The sequence below is a fragment of the Protopterus annectens genome, chromosome 6.part0, assembly GCF_019279795.1.
Source record: "Protopterus annectens isolate FY-2018-M chromosome 6.part0, PAN1.0, whole genome shotgun sequence".
NCBI classification, from domain to species: Eukaryota; Metazoa; Chordata; order Ceratodontiformes; family Protopteridae; genus Protopterus; species Protopterus annectens.
In genome coordinates, this window is record NC_056737.1 from 907759692 (window position 1) to 907777615 (window position 17924).

The window sequence follows — 17924 nt, forward strand, 5'->3', positions numbered from 1 at the left end:
AAAATTCCACAGTATCTTAAAGGAGTTGATTAAAACTTGTCAGGATTTGTTCAATTCCCTAAATCTATTTAACGCCTTTTTATTATTTCAACCTATTCACCTTAATCCAAATTTAACAATGAACAATGAGATGATTAACCTAAATAACTTCCCTTTGATTAAAGATATTACCCTTCGGGACATACACAGGTCCAATCATCTCTCACTTACAGACTTTAGGAATGCCCTCTCTCTTCCCAAAAATTATGCTATCATTTTGAGGCAATTGAGAGACCTTACATCATTTTTTCTATATAACCATCCTAGTCTAGAAGTTGAATGTAACGCAGTAGCAGACCTGTTACAGATCCTAGCCAATAAGAAGAACATGCTTTCTATTGCTTACAAACTCTTTTCCAGTCACTTGTACAAAGAGAAAGTTATCTTCGCGGATTACTGGAATCAACAGAGTGACACCATCTCCCTTCAACAGAAATTACTTTCAATTAATTACACCATTCAACATTCACCATTTAAAAAACTTTGGTATACTCAATTTATGATCACTAACAGCCTATATTTAACCCCTGTTCACCTAAATAAATTTAATCCAAATGTTTCCACTACATGCTCTAGTTGCTCTTGTCCACATGCTGATATACTTCACATTATGTGGGTTTGCAGATATTCTCATAGTATTTGGTGCTCTCTTAAAGTAAGACTAGACAAAATGGGCTACCATAAATCTACTTTAAGTTGGGAAACAGCATTGTTACACATCACAAATGTGGAATTATCAAACCTTAAACTTAAAGCTCTCATTACGTTATGTCTATTAATTAAGTTTTATATTGTTAGTCACTGGACTGATCGTTCTAAGCTGTCATGGAATGGTTTTTAAAACTCTTGCAATAAAATACATTACTGCACAAAAACTGATAATAACTAACCCCTGTAAAAGAGTTACTTACCAAAAAGTGTGGGATCTTATTTTTTCTCTTTTGATGAATGACTGAAGATAATTTTATATATAACATCTAAATCCCCTAGCATATTTACATTTACTTTACTAAGAATTTTTTGTTAAGTGGTTGTTGGGTCACGGCGATATCTTTAGTTGGTCCTATTTGCTTGGTCTCAAGGGATCAATATGTGTAATGGTCTTCTATTTCTTCTATCTACTGTATTTGCTATAGATATCTTAGCCTCTTGATTACCCTCTTTCTTTGCATACTGTTTAATTACCCATCAATTAATAATTAAGTACTCAATTTTTCATTTAATGGTGTTATATAGGCTGATTTATTTTAGAGTATTGCAGCATTTTGTACTGTTTGTAAATAGTTCTTATATTAGTTGTATTGTTAGTTGTATTTTACTATGTGGTTTTGTTCACATGATTATTGAACTGCAGTTTTATTCTTCAAGTTGTGTTATGTAAAAGCTAATAAAAGTCTATTTGAAAAAAAAAAAACGAATGAGAAAACATAGGAATATTGATACACAAATGTAAGATTATAACAGAAGAGTAATAGGGTCTATAGACATGTATATAATGGCTCCTGCACAGGTAGTCAATGTTTAAATCCTTAAGCATCTGCAGCCAAAAAAAAAAAAAAACACTGAGGAACATAATCTTGATTACGGTTTTACATAAGAAATCACTACCAGTGTATTTTCTATGTGTTTGTTGGCAATGATTCATTTATTTTGTGACAGTTTTCCCCTGCTCAAGTTGGTGCAAAGGAAATAGTATATATAATCTTGGAAGTCCACCAATCAGAGGTGACAGGAGTTCTACGGGGGAGTGGTTACTATCGCGCCTGCTCAGTGCAACGTAAAATTAAAAAAAAAAAAAAAAAAGCTGACGGGGTATGGGTTCCCTCATTCAATTTATATTTGGTTTGGGGGGGCTGCAATTGGGGTCTGTTGGTGAATCTGGGTTTGGGCTTGGTGTTGGCAGTGTCAAAGTTGTGATTTTGACATGCAGGTGACTTTAAGACTTCATGCTCTACAGAAAGTTTATGAGGCAGAGCTGGTGTCTTGTTGGGTCTGTAAAGGTAGACGTATTTGGAAAGCATTAATAATGGTGCTTTGGATCTACTTTTGCATGCTGCCTTATGCAGATGGGTTGCTTGCAAGCTTCATAGGTATGTTATTAAAGATAAGAACACTTTAGACATTTGGATTATGATGTATTACAGAATGTCCAGGTCTTTCACATTTTAGTCTGTTCCTCAGAGTTTTGGTGGTTTGTTGTGTTGTTGGTCGTGGGCATTGCGGTTAATGTAAAAGCCGTGTGTTTATTTTCCAGTAATCACGCTCATTACTAGTCTGTAGTAAAGATTTGCAATTAAGTTGCAATGCTCTGGAAGTGGCATATTTAAGGAAGCATTAGTGTCTCTAGACCATTCACAACCGTGTGCAGAACAAGTGACATGCTTTCAGTTATATTAAACTTGGAAAGGCTGTGTTTCTGCTTATAAGGCTATCATGTTTTGCAGGGGTTAGATGAGAATTACCATCTGGGTACAGACATGTGCTATTTCTCCTTGCTTCATACTGGATATGATGGCCAACTTGTAAAAAAAAAAAAAAAAAAGTGGGTTGGCAAACCAGCTGGATGACAATATAGTGGAGGATCAAGCAGTGGTGTCTCAAGGCATGCCTCTGTGGGCTTTTGGGCCTGTTACTCCTGAAAGCTTCATGGAAACCTTTGTAGATCACTTGGAAAAGTAAAATAATTATTTTAGTTGGTTGAATAATTTTATTTTACCATAGCTTGATAGATTAAGGCTACCTTTGCATATGCCAGAGGTGGAACTTCTGTTATAAAACATGTGTGGGTATTAAGCAGGAATATTTGGCTGATGTTTGTTTGGGTGAACTCATTTTAATTTGTCTATTTGGGCTTTATTATTACACTAAGAGGCTGAGAGAATTTGGACCCTACTAAAGTCTATTTTAAAATATAAATATAAAAACAGGAGCGTGCAGGACAGGACAGGCATTTGAGTACTGATTTTGAGGACTCCTCACTCCCACCACTTTAATTATGGGTTTAACCAGATTCCTAATCACCATTTAGAAAACAGACGCCTCAACATTTGGAACTACATTTGTCACTGCTGTAAAGGTGGCTCAGAGGAGGTGATGTCAGTGGAGGAGTCTCTTGCTGGGAAATTTACTGTGGCCACCTGGCAAATCATTGCAATTTTATGTCAAAGTATGACAATTTTTTGAGTTGCAGACTTCATACCATTGTGAATATCAACCTGCACTATCAACCTTTTAAGTTGGCAAGAAGAATATTTAAAAATAATACCTAAATGTATTTTGTAAGCTGCTAGTAAGCTATTAGGTTCGCTGTATTTTGACCATTTGCTCGGCATTATGTTGGTTAGTGTGCTTCATTTGGAGATGGAAGGTTAAGAGCTAGGTAGATGGTTTTTACAATATAACTTAGCTTAGCTTATACAGTGCACTAAGTGATGTGGTATGGAATCGCAAGGTAATCCTGGTTGTGGATATTGATACATCCCTTCAGGTGTGGGTTTAGTTGTAACATACTCAATTGGTAGTTGAATTTATAGTGGGTGTTAGATAGGTTTGTTGGAAGCATAGCTGCAGTTAGGGCTGCTTGGTCAAAATGGTGTGGGCGATGGTACCCTCCTTCCCGGGTTGGCAGAATAGGTTGTTTTGAAGATGTCTTGAAATGTGCTTTATGTCTTTTTAGATGATTTACATATTTTCTTTCTTGCAGATGGGGGTTTTGGAATGCAGCTGCTATAATTTGGAATAGGTGGGTATAAGGTGGAGCCTTCTCTTTACATCTTAGACGAATTACTTTTGTCCTTTTCTTTGCAGATGGTGGTGCTACACAGTGAGTTTGCAGATGATGGAAGCAGTGGTGAACAAGGAAGTTACACATGGGGAGCATAAGTGGCTTACAGTTACTGACTGAAATTGCTGATGTACAGAAGGCATCATGCGGTGGCTTGGAAAGGGATCTGAAAGATGGGGTCTTGGAATGCTGTGGCTGTAGTTTAGAAAAGGTGGGTATAAGATGGAGCCTTCTCCTTATATATTAGAGGATTTACTTTTATCCTTTTCTTTGTAGATGATGGTGTGACGAGTTCCATTGGTGAGATACAGAGCATTCCCAGATGATCATGCTTTGGTGTTGAATAAGCGGTGGGGTCATTGGACAACACTGAGGTGGCAGATGGGATGTGCAAAGTGGATTTTACTTGGTGGGCTAAAGGAACGTGGACTCAACAGGCAAGACTGAAGGCTGAGGAATATGGCAGCTGATGGAGGGGATGAAAGAAGTTTGGTTTTCCAGCAGTGCAGCTGAATATGTACTCACAAGGTAATGTCTTGTTTGCTTGAAATTGTTGGGGATTATCAGAATTGAACTTCACATTGTATTGTTAGCTGGGGTCTTCCTTGCTAGGGGTCGGGTAGTGTTGGTGATTGGGTTTAAGTATTCTTGCTCCAGTGGCAGGTGAAGCTTTGGTAAGCATTAGGTAATTGCCAAGGGCCAGTAATGTTCGGGTAATTATTGTACACCAAATGATGTTTGGCTTGACCCTTCCCTTTATCGGAAGTGGATTGAACAATTTTTGGGTAGAAGGGAGGGGGAACAGCTTGGTCAGGCTGGTTGGCAGAGAAGAGGGATAGGCTTGCCCTCTTCTGTTCCCCCTCTGATGTCTGGATGTTCATTTCAAGGACCTGGGGAAAGGAAATGAGTAGTTGGAGGAAGCTTGCTGAATAGATAAGCAAGCTGAGGTAAGGATGGTGTTTATTTGGTGGATGGTAATTCAATGGATGGTGTATGAAGTGAGTTGGGACGCTGCTTCATAAGTAAAGTAAATGAGCAGAGGTATGGACCCTGCTTGTTGGGCAGGGTGAGTAGGTACGCTGCCCTGATTAACATTACAATGAATGGTGTATGAAGTGAGATGGGACGCTGCTTCATAAGTAAAGTGAGTACAGGTATGGACGCTGCTTACTGGGGCATGGTAGGTAGGTACGCTGCCCTGATTAACATTACATAGATGTTATGCTGTATTTAGTATCAATTATATCATGAATAGTTGTAATTAATAAAGTTGGTGATCAAAGATATGTTATGGAAATCTAATAAAGGTCATCAAATGTCATTTGGTGTGATGTGTGTTATTGAAGGGGACCGGGACAAATGAAGTTTGAAACAAATTAAGTTGTCCCGGGACATCTTCATTGGGGGGGCGGGTTAAGTTAATATTAAGGGGAGATAAGTGGGTTTGGGAGGTGAAAGGGTTAATTGGAGGCAGGGATGGTTGGGAGGAAGTGAGATAATGATGAGGAGGGGCTTAAGAGGTTTAGTCTAGTGTAGTTGGGTTAAGCAGTCGCATTTTGGCGTGAACTTGCTACCCACCCACCCTCCCTGTTTTCATTGGTGGGATGTAGGGCTATTTTATCAGTGGGGGGAGGCAGAGAAGAAGGATAGGCTTGCCCTCTTCTGTTCCCCCTCTGATGTCTCAATGTTCATTTCAAGGACCTGGGGAAAGGAAATGAGTAGTTGGAGGAAGCTTGCTGAATAGATAAGCAAGCTAAGGTAAGGATGGTGTCTATTTGGTGGATGGTAATTCAATGGTTGGTGTATGAAGTGATTTGGGATGCTGCTTCATAGGTAAAGTAAGGGAGCAGAGGTATGGACCCTGCTTGTTGGGCAGGGTGAGTAGGTACACTGCCCTGATTAACATTACAATGAATTGTGTATGAAGTGAGATGGGATGCTGCTTCATAAGTAAAGTGAGTAGAGGTATGGACACTGCTTACTGGGGCATGGTGAGTAGGTACGCTGCCCTGATTAACATTACAACGATGTTATGCTGTATTTATTATCAATTATATCATGAATAGTTGTAATTAATAAAGTTGGTGATCAAAGCTATGTTATGGAAATCTAATAAAGGTCGTCAAATGTCACTTGGTGTGATGCGTGTTACTGAAGGGGACCGGGACAATTGGTTCTGATGAGTTAAATGAAAAGTGTGAAAATCTGGCTAATGTGTATCACAAAGACCTTGATTATGCTGACTTTTTAAATGAATGTTTTCATCTCAAGCACTACATTATTTTTAGTGAAAATTGTGAGACTCCCTGCATTGTACAAAAAAATAATTTCGGGTAACTTGAAATTTGTGTTTCCCAATGTTGAAATTGCACTCATAGCATTCATGTGCATGATGGTTACCAACTGTGCAAGAGAACATTCATTTTCAAGATTGAAACTTACAAAACAATCAGCTTCACAGCACAATGGGGCAGCAGCGTTTGACTAGCTTTCACTTATGTGTATGGAAAAAGAAATCCTCAAGACCATTGACTTCCAGTCAGTTATAAAGTAATTCTGTGCAAATACATTTTTCAAATGTTTATGTTGAACATTTGATTAATAAATATTTCATGATAATTTCATACTGTGCCATCTGCATCTGTATGGGTTACTAGCTGTAGTATCATTAATTTGCTGAAATGTTGGTGTTATTCAAGGCTCATGTTATATTGTTTAAATGTTCATGTTGACTGATCTTTGCTGTGCAGCATGTTTTTTAATGCTTATTTTGTTGGAAGCACCAATACATATATGTTTAATTTTATTGGCTACTTTCATTTTTAATCCTGTGAGTGGTTGTATAGGTAGGGCCCTCAGTGCACTGCTTTGCCCAGGGGCCAATAATGTTGTAAAGATGGCCCTGAGTAGTAGTAGTAATAGTTGTAGTATTTGTGCAGGATAGATTGTTCACACTCATGTGCAAATAATGCTGAAAGTGCCCTACCCATTGGAGGGGTGTCTCACTTAGGCTGCTTATGCTTGATGTGCATAGTGAGCAGACAATGCATGGATAAGGCAAAAATGCTTCCTTGTACTGCACAACTGCAAAATGTTATTTGTGTCTTAATTTATGCTTATATTCTGTAGTTATAGTTGAGTAATTATCATGCTCACCCACCTGGGCAAAAGATGCTGAGATTGCCCTGTCCTCTCTGGGGGTATTTGACATGGGCTGATTATGGCTGATGCATAGTGTGGCCAGGAAATACACAGGTAGTCTATTTTCTTTGAATGCATCATCACTGGTGTCAGTTAGTGTCATGATATTCCTTTGTAGGCATTGTTGATATTTGCTTCGTGTTTACCTCTGTTAATGCATTGCACTCTTTCTTTCTTTGTGACAGGTTGATCACACACCTTTGCTACTTCTCCTGAATGTCCTAGCCTGAGGTTGCCTGTATCTGATAGTGCTTGCAGAAGGCCAGGCATTGCATAGGTAAGCAAACTGTAGCTTGTTTGTATGCATCAGTGTTAGTATTTGTACCTGCTGAGCCCTTATGCTTGTCAAGTGCTACGTGTATGTGTAATTTGGGTCCATATCACTTCATTGAACTATCACTTCAATGAAAGGCATTTAATTGTAAGTGCTGCTCATTGAATTCTCTTCATGTGGGGGGCCCTCACGTCCCCCACTAATTATATATACCATCTCTGAGATCACACTATAGCAGGGAAAGGGCAACTTTCCTGATCCTCACTGTACTACAATCTCATCTTTGCCATGTTTTTTTTCACTTCATCAGCAAGCAACACATTTCATTATACAGTCATAAGCACATTCTGCTGCTAACTCATGTTTTGCAGCAGGCTATGAAGTGTACTGCTGTTTCCTGAACTGCACTCTCCATGCTCACCTCTGCTATTCACACACTTGAGCTTAGCACAATGAGCAGGTGCTCAGGAATCTCAGCCTGTATATTGCATACCATATGTAATTTTGTTATGTAAATTAATTTGATGTATATTGTTTACAGCATAACAGTTATTGTTATGTTGTTATATCATTACATAAAATAAAATTAAACTAAACACAAAACCACAAAGAAAGGCAAATATTGTTATATAATTAGTTTATGTAGAGATTTTATCCTAAGGTCTGCATTACAGAGGATCATGTGGCCAATGTGATTTAAATTAAATGAAGCAAACACACTGACAAATATATTTTTAATTTTTCATTCTTGTCAGATAGGTCCATTTCCCTTGAAAACCATTAATAGTTTCAGATCCCTGTTCAGTGGAGTTATTTTCTGACCATTTATGTGTTCGCTTATTCAGTTGCTTTTTGTTTAATGTGCTGATCACATAACCATTCTCTTACTTGACCACAGTCAGTAATAGCAAGATGAGCGATGTTAATCATATATGTGATGAAGTAACACACTGAAAATCAACCATTTGTATTAGCTGATTATATCATTTACTATTTACCAGCTGTGTTTTTCAAGAAATTATTTTCAGAGAGCCTTTTAAAATAGTGATCACTTTATGTAAAATTGTAAGTGATTTCATAGACTGGGTGAGAGGGTGTTATGAAAATAATCTGCTCCCCATGGTAGTCGTGGTAAGCTGTTACAAAAAATAGCTCAGACATACTTGGTATACTGTGCATCTCATAAATCTCTGTCAGTTGGTAGCCTTCTTCATAACAGATTTATTTTTTTTATTTAACATTTGTTAACCAGGAAAGTCTGACTTGGAACAAATCCAATTTTCAGCAGACACCCAGTGAGAAATACTCCAGATGCATGTCTTTGTAACGAGGGAGGAAACCCACACAAATGCATGCAGGACATGCAGATTCCACGCAGAAGGCACCATCCAACAGACAGAAGGCATCAACATAAAGAACCCTCTGCATGAATATGACAAATAACCTGTCATTTTACAAGCTGAACAACACCTTGTGTTTTATACAATAGACAGTAATGAATCTTCACAACAATTATCAGTATACTTGCTTATTCTTTTTTTTTTTGGACTGCTCAAAACTGTCAGGATAGTTCCAGCTGTACAATGCAGCAGAGCCCTATCTCTGGTGGAGGGACTGAGATGGCTCCCCTGGGCCCAAGTTGTTATGGGGTTTATGACCAGAAGGTGCTGCTGATGCATTAGTGGCTTTGATTTGTGATGCATCTACGTTACCATGGTATCATAAATGAATGCTTGTCATTGCTGAAGTACACAAAGTGTGCGACTGTGGTGGCATTTGCAGAAACGTGCTTGTTACATTTCTACAAAGCAGCTTTGCTACAGATACAGGAGAACAGAACAGATTTTTAAGTCCTCAACTTAATTTGTTTTTGCTCTTCAATTTGAGTAGATGATGGTGCCAGACTGGGCACTGGCTATCAGATGACCTATCTATATTTGCACTTTGAGAGAAAAGTAATTTAAGCAGATAGATATACTTTCCCTGCTGTTTAGTGCTCTGTATATCTCAAATGACTGTTTCTTCGTCATACTGACATAATTATTGCCTGTCCCACCAACCAAATTGCTTCCCTAGTTTGTCAACAATATGGGATATAAAGCAGAACTTAATAGCATTTTTAGTTAATGCTAAATGTCTCTGGGATGCTATCATGTATCCCACAATTTTGTCTTACTTTAACTTTTTAGACAGGGAATATGGAGCGCTGTATGCATGCTACATGTTGACATCTTCCCATGTCTCACTGTGACTGTCCTTTGAACAGCACATATATTCATCTGCCTTTCCACTAGAAACTGAGAAGTGGGCCAACTCTGGAACATAGACTAATGAAGCCTAACTATAATCTGTATGAGGCAGGTTTGATTAGCAAATTAGGCAGTAGAAGAGATAGCTGGGAAGGGAGATGAGTGATGAAGCAGGGCCCTGTTAGCATTTCACTGAGAGAAGGGCTGGGGCCATGTGCCACAGGATGCAGACTTTATCTACAATTCATGGTGGAGACTGCAAATGGACAAAGAGATCAACATCAAAGAAGGGACTTTGTGGGTAGCATCACTAGCAGAAGCAGACCACGAGCTGTCACATGACTTCATTGCATGCCCACCCCTTTGGCTTGCACAAGGGTGTGGCAGTATGCGGTTAATAACAGCACTGATGAAAGCTATGCAAGAATTGGCTCTAGCCCTCTTAAGAAATAATCATGCAAAGCTGTGACAAGTGGTCAGGTGGACAGCACGCATGAAGAGGTACCTCAAAAAAGATTTTAAAAAGAAAGAAATGAGAGCAGTGTGCACAGTTTTCCTTCTAACTAATCTTGGTGCTCTAGTAACTGAAAACTGTTCAGATTTGGGGCTTGCAACAGTTTACAAAACTTAATATTATATGTTCAGTTATGAAAACATAAAAGTGAAAGGACACATCTGAAGGTCAGGCAATTAAACATTTTAATTGGAAGTGTCAGAAAGTTGCCATGAGTTGTGGTAGGTTGGATGAACCTCCTAGAGTTGCATTCCTAAGCAGAATGTAAAGGAAACGCCACCCTTTATCACTGAGTGTCACAACCACATTCCACATGTTTCTGACTGAATTCTATGCACATATGCAGGTGTGTTGGTTTCATATTATGTCAAGGCATGAGGTCTATCTACTGTGAACTCAATGAGTGGGTGTAAATGGGTTCTAATAGGCCATCATACAGTGAGCATGCATATAATATATGAACATCACATAGCAGAGGAATCATGTTAGTTAAAAGGAATAACTAGTCCTATTTGATGGTCTCTGAACTTGGAGCTGGTGTTAGAATATGAACATTATTGAGATAGTACACCTAGGTAAGAAATGCAACAAGATTTAGATTTGGATAGGCTTTTATAGAAGAAAGGTGAACAGAAGATTATGGAAAATAATGAAATGATAAAGATCACTGGTGGTTTTGTTGACTGTGAAAGATGAATCTTTGTCTTGGTAAGGGGCTGGGGCAGATAATTAGAAGGGGTATACCTAGAGAAGGGGATTTATGTTGGGTGGTGTTTACTGGTACATTTGCAGGTTGCTGGTCTGATAAGATAATACTTTAGGGCTGAAACAAATTCTAAGTAAATTGAATGATCTTTGATGGTGGTAAGTACAAATTTTCATAGTTCAGGTGCAAGACCAGAAAAAAAAACTTTGTGTGTGTGCGTGTGTGTTTATGTGTTTGTGTGCATGCTTGCATGCACATGTGTGTGCATGAATCTGTGTATATGTGTACTTATATTTGCATGTGTGCCCGTGTGTGTGTATGCAATTATGTGGCTATATGCTTGCATGGGGGTGGGGTTCAGCTATGCTGTTTATCCTCTGATATTTTTGTGCATTGTGTTGTATTTACGTATCTTATGGACTTGAACAGACCTTGTCATGGGAATAATCTAATGTAGTTTATATCCTATACCTGTAACATTATCTACTTGGTGTATTGTACCCCTTTTTATATACCATTGCATGGTCCTCAGCCTCTCATTTACTACTGTTTTCTTTATCATGCTGTGTAATTAGGAGGCATACTATAAACCAAGTATCTGTCACCTGCCTTCCCAGACCTGAAAAAACATACATCTAGTCATGTGACAAGTGTTCTGACTTCTGGTTACATGTTAATAAATTAGAATGAGGATGAGGGCTACATTGATACTGAAGGTAGAGTGTAGTGGAAGGATATCCATTGATAGTGAAGGTAGGGTGTAGTGGACGGATATCAGTTCTGGTGGAGTAAGTAAATATGAAATGGGTGAGACCTTTACATAAGGGACGGTTTGTGCTGTCAGAGTGGAGAATGGACATTTTGTTTATTTATTAATTTAATGGGAAAGTCCAATTTGGAATGAAGCCAATTTTCAGCAGTTTCTCAGGAAGAACACTCCAGAATTATGTCATGGTAATGTGGGAGGAAACTGGAGCAAACTCACATGAACACAGGAAGGACATGCCGACTCCACACAGAAGGCACTCCATCAGAGAATCAAACCGGAGAACCTCTTGCTGTAAGGCAACAACTCTACTGCTGCACCACTCCACCATCCATTTGTTGTTAAAGCTGTCTGGAAAGCCCAACACTGCTTTCTTTATTTAATTTTACTTACCTTCTGCTGAAGTACTTGTTAAATTATCTGTTGTTTTTTAGGTTGACTAGTGAAAACACCCAGAAAAAAGGCTTGCTAGCTCATAATAACTGAAACAAATGGAAAAAAAAGAGAAGAACAATGTAGGTTGGAGAAAATTGAAAAGAAATGCTAGACATCTTTATGATGGCTTTAGATGTGTATTTTGTAGATGAACAGAAGATATTTGAGGAAGAATGTGTAGCCAGACATGGTAGTAGTTAGCTAGTCAGTTCAGCGAAACAAAGAAAGAGGAGAAAGAATAATCTGGAAAAGGTGTGATATGATATGGAGAAGGAAACCAGTGATGAGGAACTATGACAGAAAAGAGTGATGAATGGCGAATAGAGGCAGACCCACATGTGAATCTGCAGAAGACAATACCAAAGTGTTAGCAGAAGGGAAGTAGTCAGGGAGAACTACTCAACTAGGAGGAAGGAAGAAATGTCAGAAGGAAAAAACTTGTCAGGAGGAAAAGTAATATCAGAGTATGTGAAAAAGTAGACAGAAATAGAGGGAGGGATATGATGTAGGCAGATGTAGCCTAGGAGCCATAACTTGAGTGTTTGGGACTTGATTACTAGGGTGACATTTAGAGATTAATCTAATATAATTGGAATCAGCTGGAAGAGATGGACTGGAAATAGAGAAAGGAAATACATAAGGTCAAGGAAATTACTGAGGAAAAAAAAAGAGGAGAGGGAGTCAGAAGAGGGCAGCAGCTAGAAGACTTGGAGAAAGAGTACAAGTGCTATTGGAAAGGGAACATGCACATCACAATTTGGACACACATGTCAATGACTGTAAGAAGGAACAACATGGTATAAATGGACTGGAAATGGCTGCAGATAAGATGTATCCTGACGTGTAAAAGGACATGGAGCAAAATAAAGAGCCAGTGTTGGAGACCAGGAGAGATTTTATTTTATTTATTTATTTTTGTGTAATTGGAGGCTCAGTAATCAAAAGGATAACATTCTTGAAAAGTACAGCAAGTGTGACCAGTTGAGAATTAAACTAGTCTCAGGGCTAAACTTAGTGAGACATGGAAGGAACTGACCAATGGAAACAGCAAAATGTTAAAAGAAACAGCTGAAGTTGTAACAAAATGGTACAAGTGAGATGGTAAACTTATGCAAGCCTTTTTGCCAAGGAGTTAATTATTCATGTTTTCATTGTCAGTTTTAGGCACCAGCAAACCCTGTGGTCAATGGTGTCCTCTAGCCCTGTTGGACTCCCCAAACAAAGCAAGTTATTTTATTTTAATATTGTGTTACATATTGGTCAGACCAACACATGTTATTAGATCAGTCTTGTGTATTTAATAAACCAGGTGGGTAATAATAATAACTCTTTGGATGACAGATGTTGGTACCACCTCTTCTCCTTTTAAACTGAAAGGCATCTCTGGTTGTAGTAATACTTTTTTGTCAAGTAGTTGGTTTCATAATTTCATTAAATATTTTACCAGTGGCATAGTTCCCTTCATTTATTTAAATCCTGCTAGCAAGCATTCTCTCCACAAAAACAAATATCATCGCTAGCTTTAGGCACCTGCGATACATGCAGGTGGGGGACTGGGGGGATAGGCCTACACATCCTTGACTGTGTTATGACTGAAAAAGCTGCTGTTGATTGGAAAAAAATAAGGAAAAAAAAAAACAATCAAAAAAAAAAACCTTTATTCTCTGATTAACCGTGTGCTTTATCCTAAACAGGGTTGTGATATGATCATGTTAGGATAAAGCCAGTAATCAGTGAATGAACATGAACAAGTAAAGCACTAAATCGGCAGTCCAGTGTGATAAATCTCAGTACTTACCTGGAATTTTAAGAGCAGGATCTTTCAGTCTTCAGGGATGGTTTTCTCCTTCAGGAACTTTTATAAATGCTGGCAGGCTACTAGATATTATAACTCTCAACTCTCAACTTCTTTGCTCAAGAATTTGGAGCAAAGCAAAAAAATAATTGCAGATTAAAACTCAAATTCAGAAACAAAAAATATTACTCTAATTCATTTAAAAATAATTGAATAACATGTTTTGCATAAACATAGATATTTTGGACAATATGTATGACACTAATGTCTGGCATTATTGACTGCCTGTAATTTAGAAGAATCAACATTTTTGTAAAGAATAGAGGTAAAAATATGAAGGAAAACCAGGAACATTCTGTGATATCAGGAACAGTGACAGGTATGCATTACTCCTTATAACTGCTGTGACACTGATCTGGTGTGGCAGTACTGGTGTCACAAAATGTATTGCTGTTAGCTAAAATCAATGTAAAACTAATTTTGCTACTGTTTATGCTGGGGGTGGGGGGTTTGCCAGAGTGTAAGAGTAACAAGCTGGCTATAATTTCTTTCACTTTTGATCAAAAACATCATAAGCAATGTCATTATGCTTGTGTGTTTAGGGGGATAAGGGGAGTTGTAGTGTATTTAATAGAAACAAGTTGGCCATAATTTCTTTCACTTACCGTCACAAGCACAGACCTTACTCATGGCAAGTGGCTGTCTCTGGTGGCTTTGCAGGAAGAGGATATGTGTTAAAGCAACTGTTCATTGCCACATTAATGCAGTAAGTAACTGCCATTTTACAGTGCTTTGCTCTGGTGTAAGTTCTTGGCTATGGCTTTTTTACTGTGTGGAATCTGGATCCTCTCCCCATTTCTTTGTGTATCTATCCATCTGTCTTGGTTTTCTTCAGCATCTCAAAATCAGGCAGTAGATGAATTGACTGTTTCTGGGAAGGTGAACATACAGAATGTGTGTGTGTGTGTGTGTGTGTGTGTGTGTGTGTGTGTGTGTGTGTGTGTGTGTGTGTGTGTGTGTGTGTTTGTAACAAATATTACTGATTTTTATCTGTGCACACACATACAATAATGCTGGAAACATACATAATAGTAACAAAATGCAGTTAACAAGTAATTACCTTTCAAAAATAAGGCATAAAATGCACCATATAACATTCAATCCATTAAAACTTCTAAGAACTTGGTGACTCACAGAAATCCCAGACTGTATAATTGTATTTTGATATTACCATGAACTTAGGGTTGACTTCTGCCGTCAAGCACACACAATCAAAAAACAACCCCGCTGAGAGATTTGCACAGAAGATTGCTGAAGCTTGTGTATGGGGTGGAGGATAATGTAGTCATTACTTCTTTAACTTCCCTCATAATCTAACCAATCTAACATCAGATGTGTGATCAGGGGGAAATTATAGACTGTGCTGGAGCTGGGAACAGTATAGTCATTGCTCTTCTACTATTCTCATAATCGTCAGAGGTTTGCAAAGAAGGTTGCCATAACCTTTTAAAGGTGCAGTGTACTGTCTAGGAGCAGCAAGTTGGAATAATTCACTGTGATCATTATTTTTTATCACTCTCCTCACAATTACGCATCATGTATATGTGCCCTTGGAGGATAGGGGTGATGAGTGAGGAGGTATGATATGTATATGTATTTAAAATTCATGACTGTGGCCATTTGAACCTCAGTTTTTATCCTAGTCTAAACACAAAAGAGATGTGCAGACAATGACTGTCTTTTTGGGAGATGGAGGCAGGGAGGCAGGTATTATTCCCAGTTATGATTTATGCATCCTCTCAAACATTTTCCAAGTTAGTTTACTGAAAGCTACTATTTTATCAGCTTTGAACAGTAAGCCTTGAGCACAAGTGAAGTCTTCCATGAAAGAAAAAAAAGTAATACTAAAATTCTTTTCTTACTCATGATTTATATGCAGGCTACCACTACACCAAAAAAAGTTGGGAAAATGCTCCAATATGCATCTCAGAGCATATGTAACCTTATGGCTTCTGTGATTATTTCCTACAACGAAGTTACACCATAAAAAGTTTATTCGATAAAGCTTTCGGGTCTACACCCTTCATCAGTATAAAATTACAACAGTAATAACACATTTAAATAGGAGAATCTATTAAACACATGCTTCAGCCCAACCCACTCAATTAACAAACTGAAATTATTTAAAAGAGCAACACCATAAAACATAAAAGAAATTATACATTCTATAAGCTTGTATATATCACTTAATAATATAATAAAATATTCACATAAAAACTGTACATGAAAAACTATATTAGTATGACACAATTAGTTTAAAACGGATTATATGTACTTATACCTATAAGTGTATGCCTATATTAACACATAATATAATTAATATAAATAATATAAATATTACAATTTATAGTACCCAAATTAATCTGCCTACAGCTGAACTAATTGCTATTTCATAACTTTTCTTTCTGTTTTTTAACTAATAGGGGTTTCAAATTCACAGCATTATTTAAACCTGGACTTACATCAGCTTGAAGTCTGATAATCCATTCCAGTTCTTTTAACTCTAAGAGATTTTATATATATATATATATATATATATATATATATATATATATATATATATATATATATATATACTATATATACAAGCTTATAGAATGTAAAATTTCTTTTATGTTTTATGGTGTTGCTCTTTTAAATAATTTCAGTTTGTTAATTGAGTGGGTTGGGCTGAAGCATGTGTTTATAGATTCTCCTATTTAAATGTGTTATTACTGTTGTAATTTTATACTGATGAAGGGTGTAGACCCGAAAGCATTATCGAATAAACTTTTATGGTGTAACTTCGTTGTATGGTTTGATACTTGGTACTAGCATCACTGGTTTTCAAAAGTGATTATTTCCTACACAGTTATTACTGTGCTGCCCTGGCCAAGTGAGGTTTGTTGAAAGAATGCAATGAAAAGTAAAGTGGAATAGCAGCACTGACGTTTATTTTTCCTTAATCATAACTTTTGTTCAAACCATCATTGGATAGAAAGGTCATTAAAAATTTAAAATGCATTTCAGAGCATAAAGAAAGCCATAGCTTCTTGAAAAAGCTGAAGAGGAAGACAAAGGTGAGAAAAGGAAGAAAAAAGTAATGTGCATGGTGTGGGGAGCCAGTATGGGAGGAAGTCAGGAGGGATCAGAGGAGGATGGAATACACGCATTTAGGTGAACGGATGTTGTCCGATGTCCTAAATGTGGAAAGCAGTGACTCCAGTTTGCAGATCATCGAATTTTCAGATGCCAAACCCAGAAATACTGAACACTGGCCAGGCTAATATTCACCCCTCTCAACCCATGGTAGCACTTGTTGTGGTGGTTGTGCAACTGGGAATTTTGAATTTGGCATTATGAATGACATTCAGAGCATTTGCTCCTGTGAGTTTCGACATTTAAGTTCGGAGTATGTGATGGTCGGAGATGTTGTCTTCAACTATATGCATGTATTCCGAGGAGGATATCTGTGTGTGTGTGTGTGTGTGGGGGGGGGGTGGAATTAAAACAGCAGACATTACAGGTGCCAAAAAGACCTTTGCTTAAGGCAATTTGACCTAAGCCTGGGCCTGTACATAGGATTGTAATATGTCATCATTGCAAATAAATTCCAGTCATTGTCAATGCCTCTGTGTGAGATGGGTGTCAGATTGTAAGAGCATTGTAGCTACAGTTCAGTATGTGTGTACTACTCTTAAAACTCTGTATCATAAAGTAAACGGTTGCTTAAAAGGGGTAACAATGACAGGATGATACTGCAACTGGAAGTGTCCAGGGCCTTCCAAACTGACACTTACTGTGGTCCCCCAAAATGCTAACACTGGCCCTGCATGTTTTAGAGTTTATATAGAGATGAATGAAGTGGAGTTTCATTAGAACTGGAGTTTTATGGTGTGCTTTGAAATTGGCCAGGTTAGGGGCTTGCAGGAAACATTCGCAGAAGAAGAGAGGGTTAACATTGCTGGTATTGCCAACAGCCAGCATGTCATTCAACAGCTATGAAAGGCCAAAGGAGGCAGCTGACCTGGTTGTGAATGGCACTGTAGGAGAGTGCCAGTCACCTGGTGCAAGTATAATATATGATCACTTTCGTGCAATGACAGTATCAGTAGTCATTGC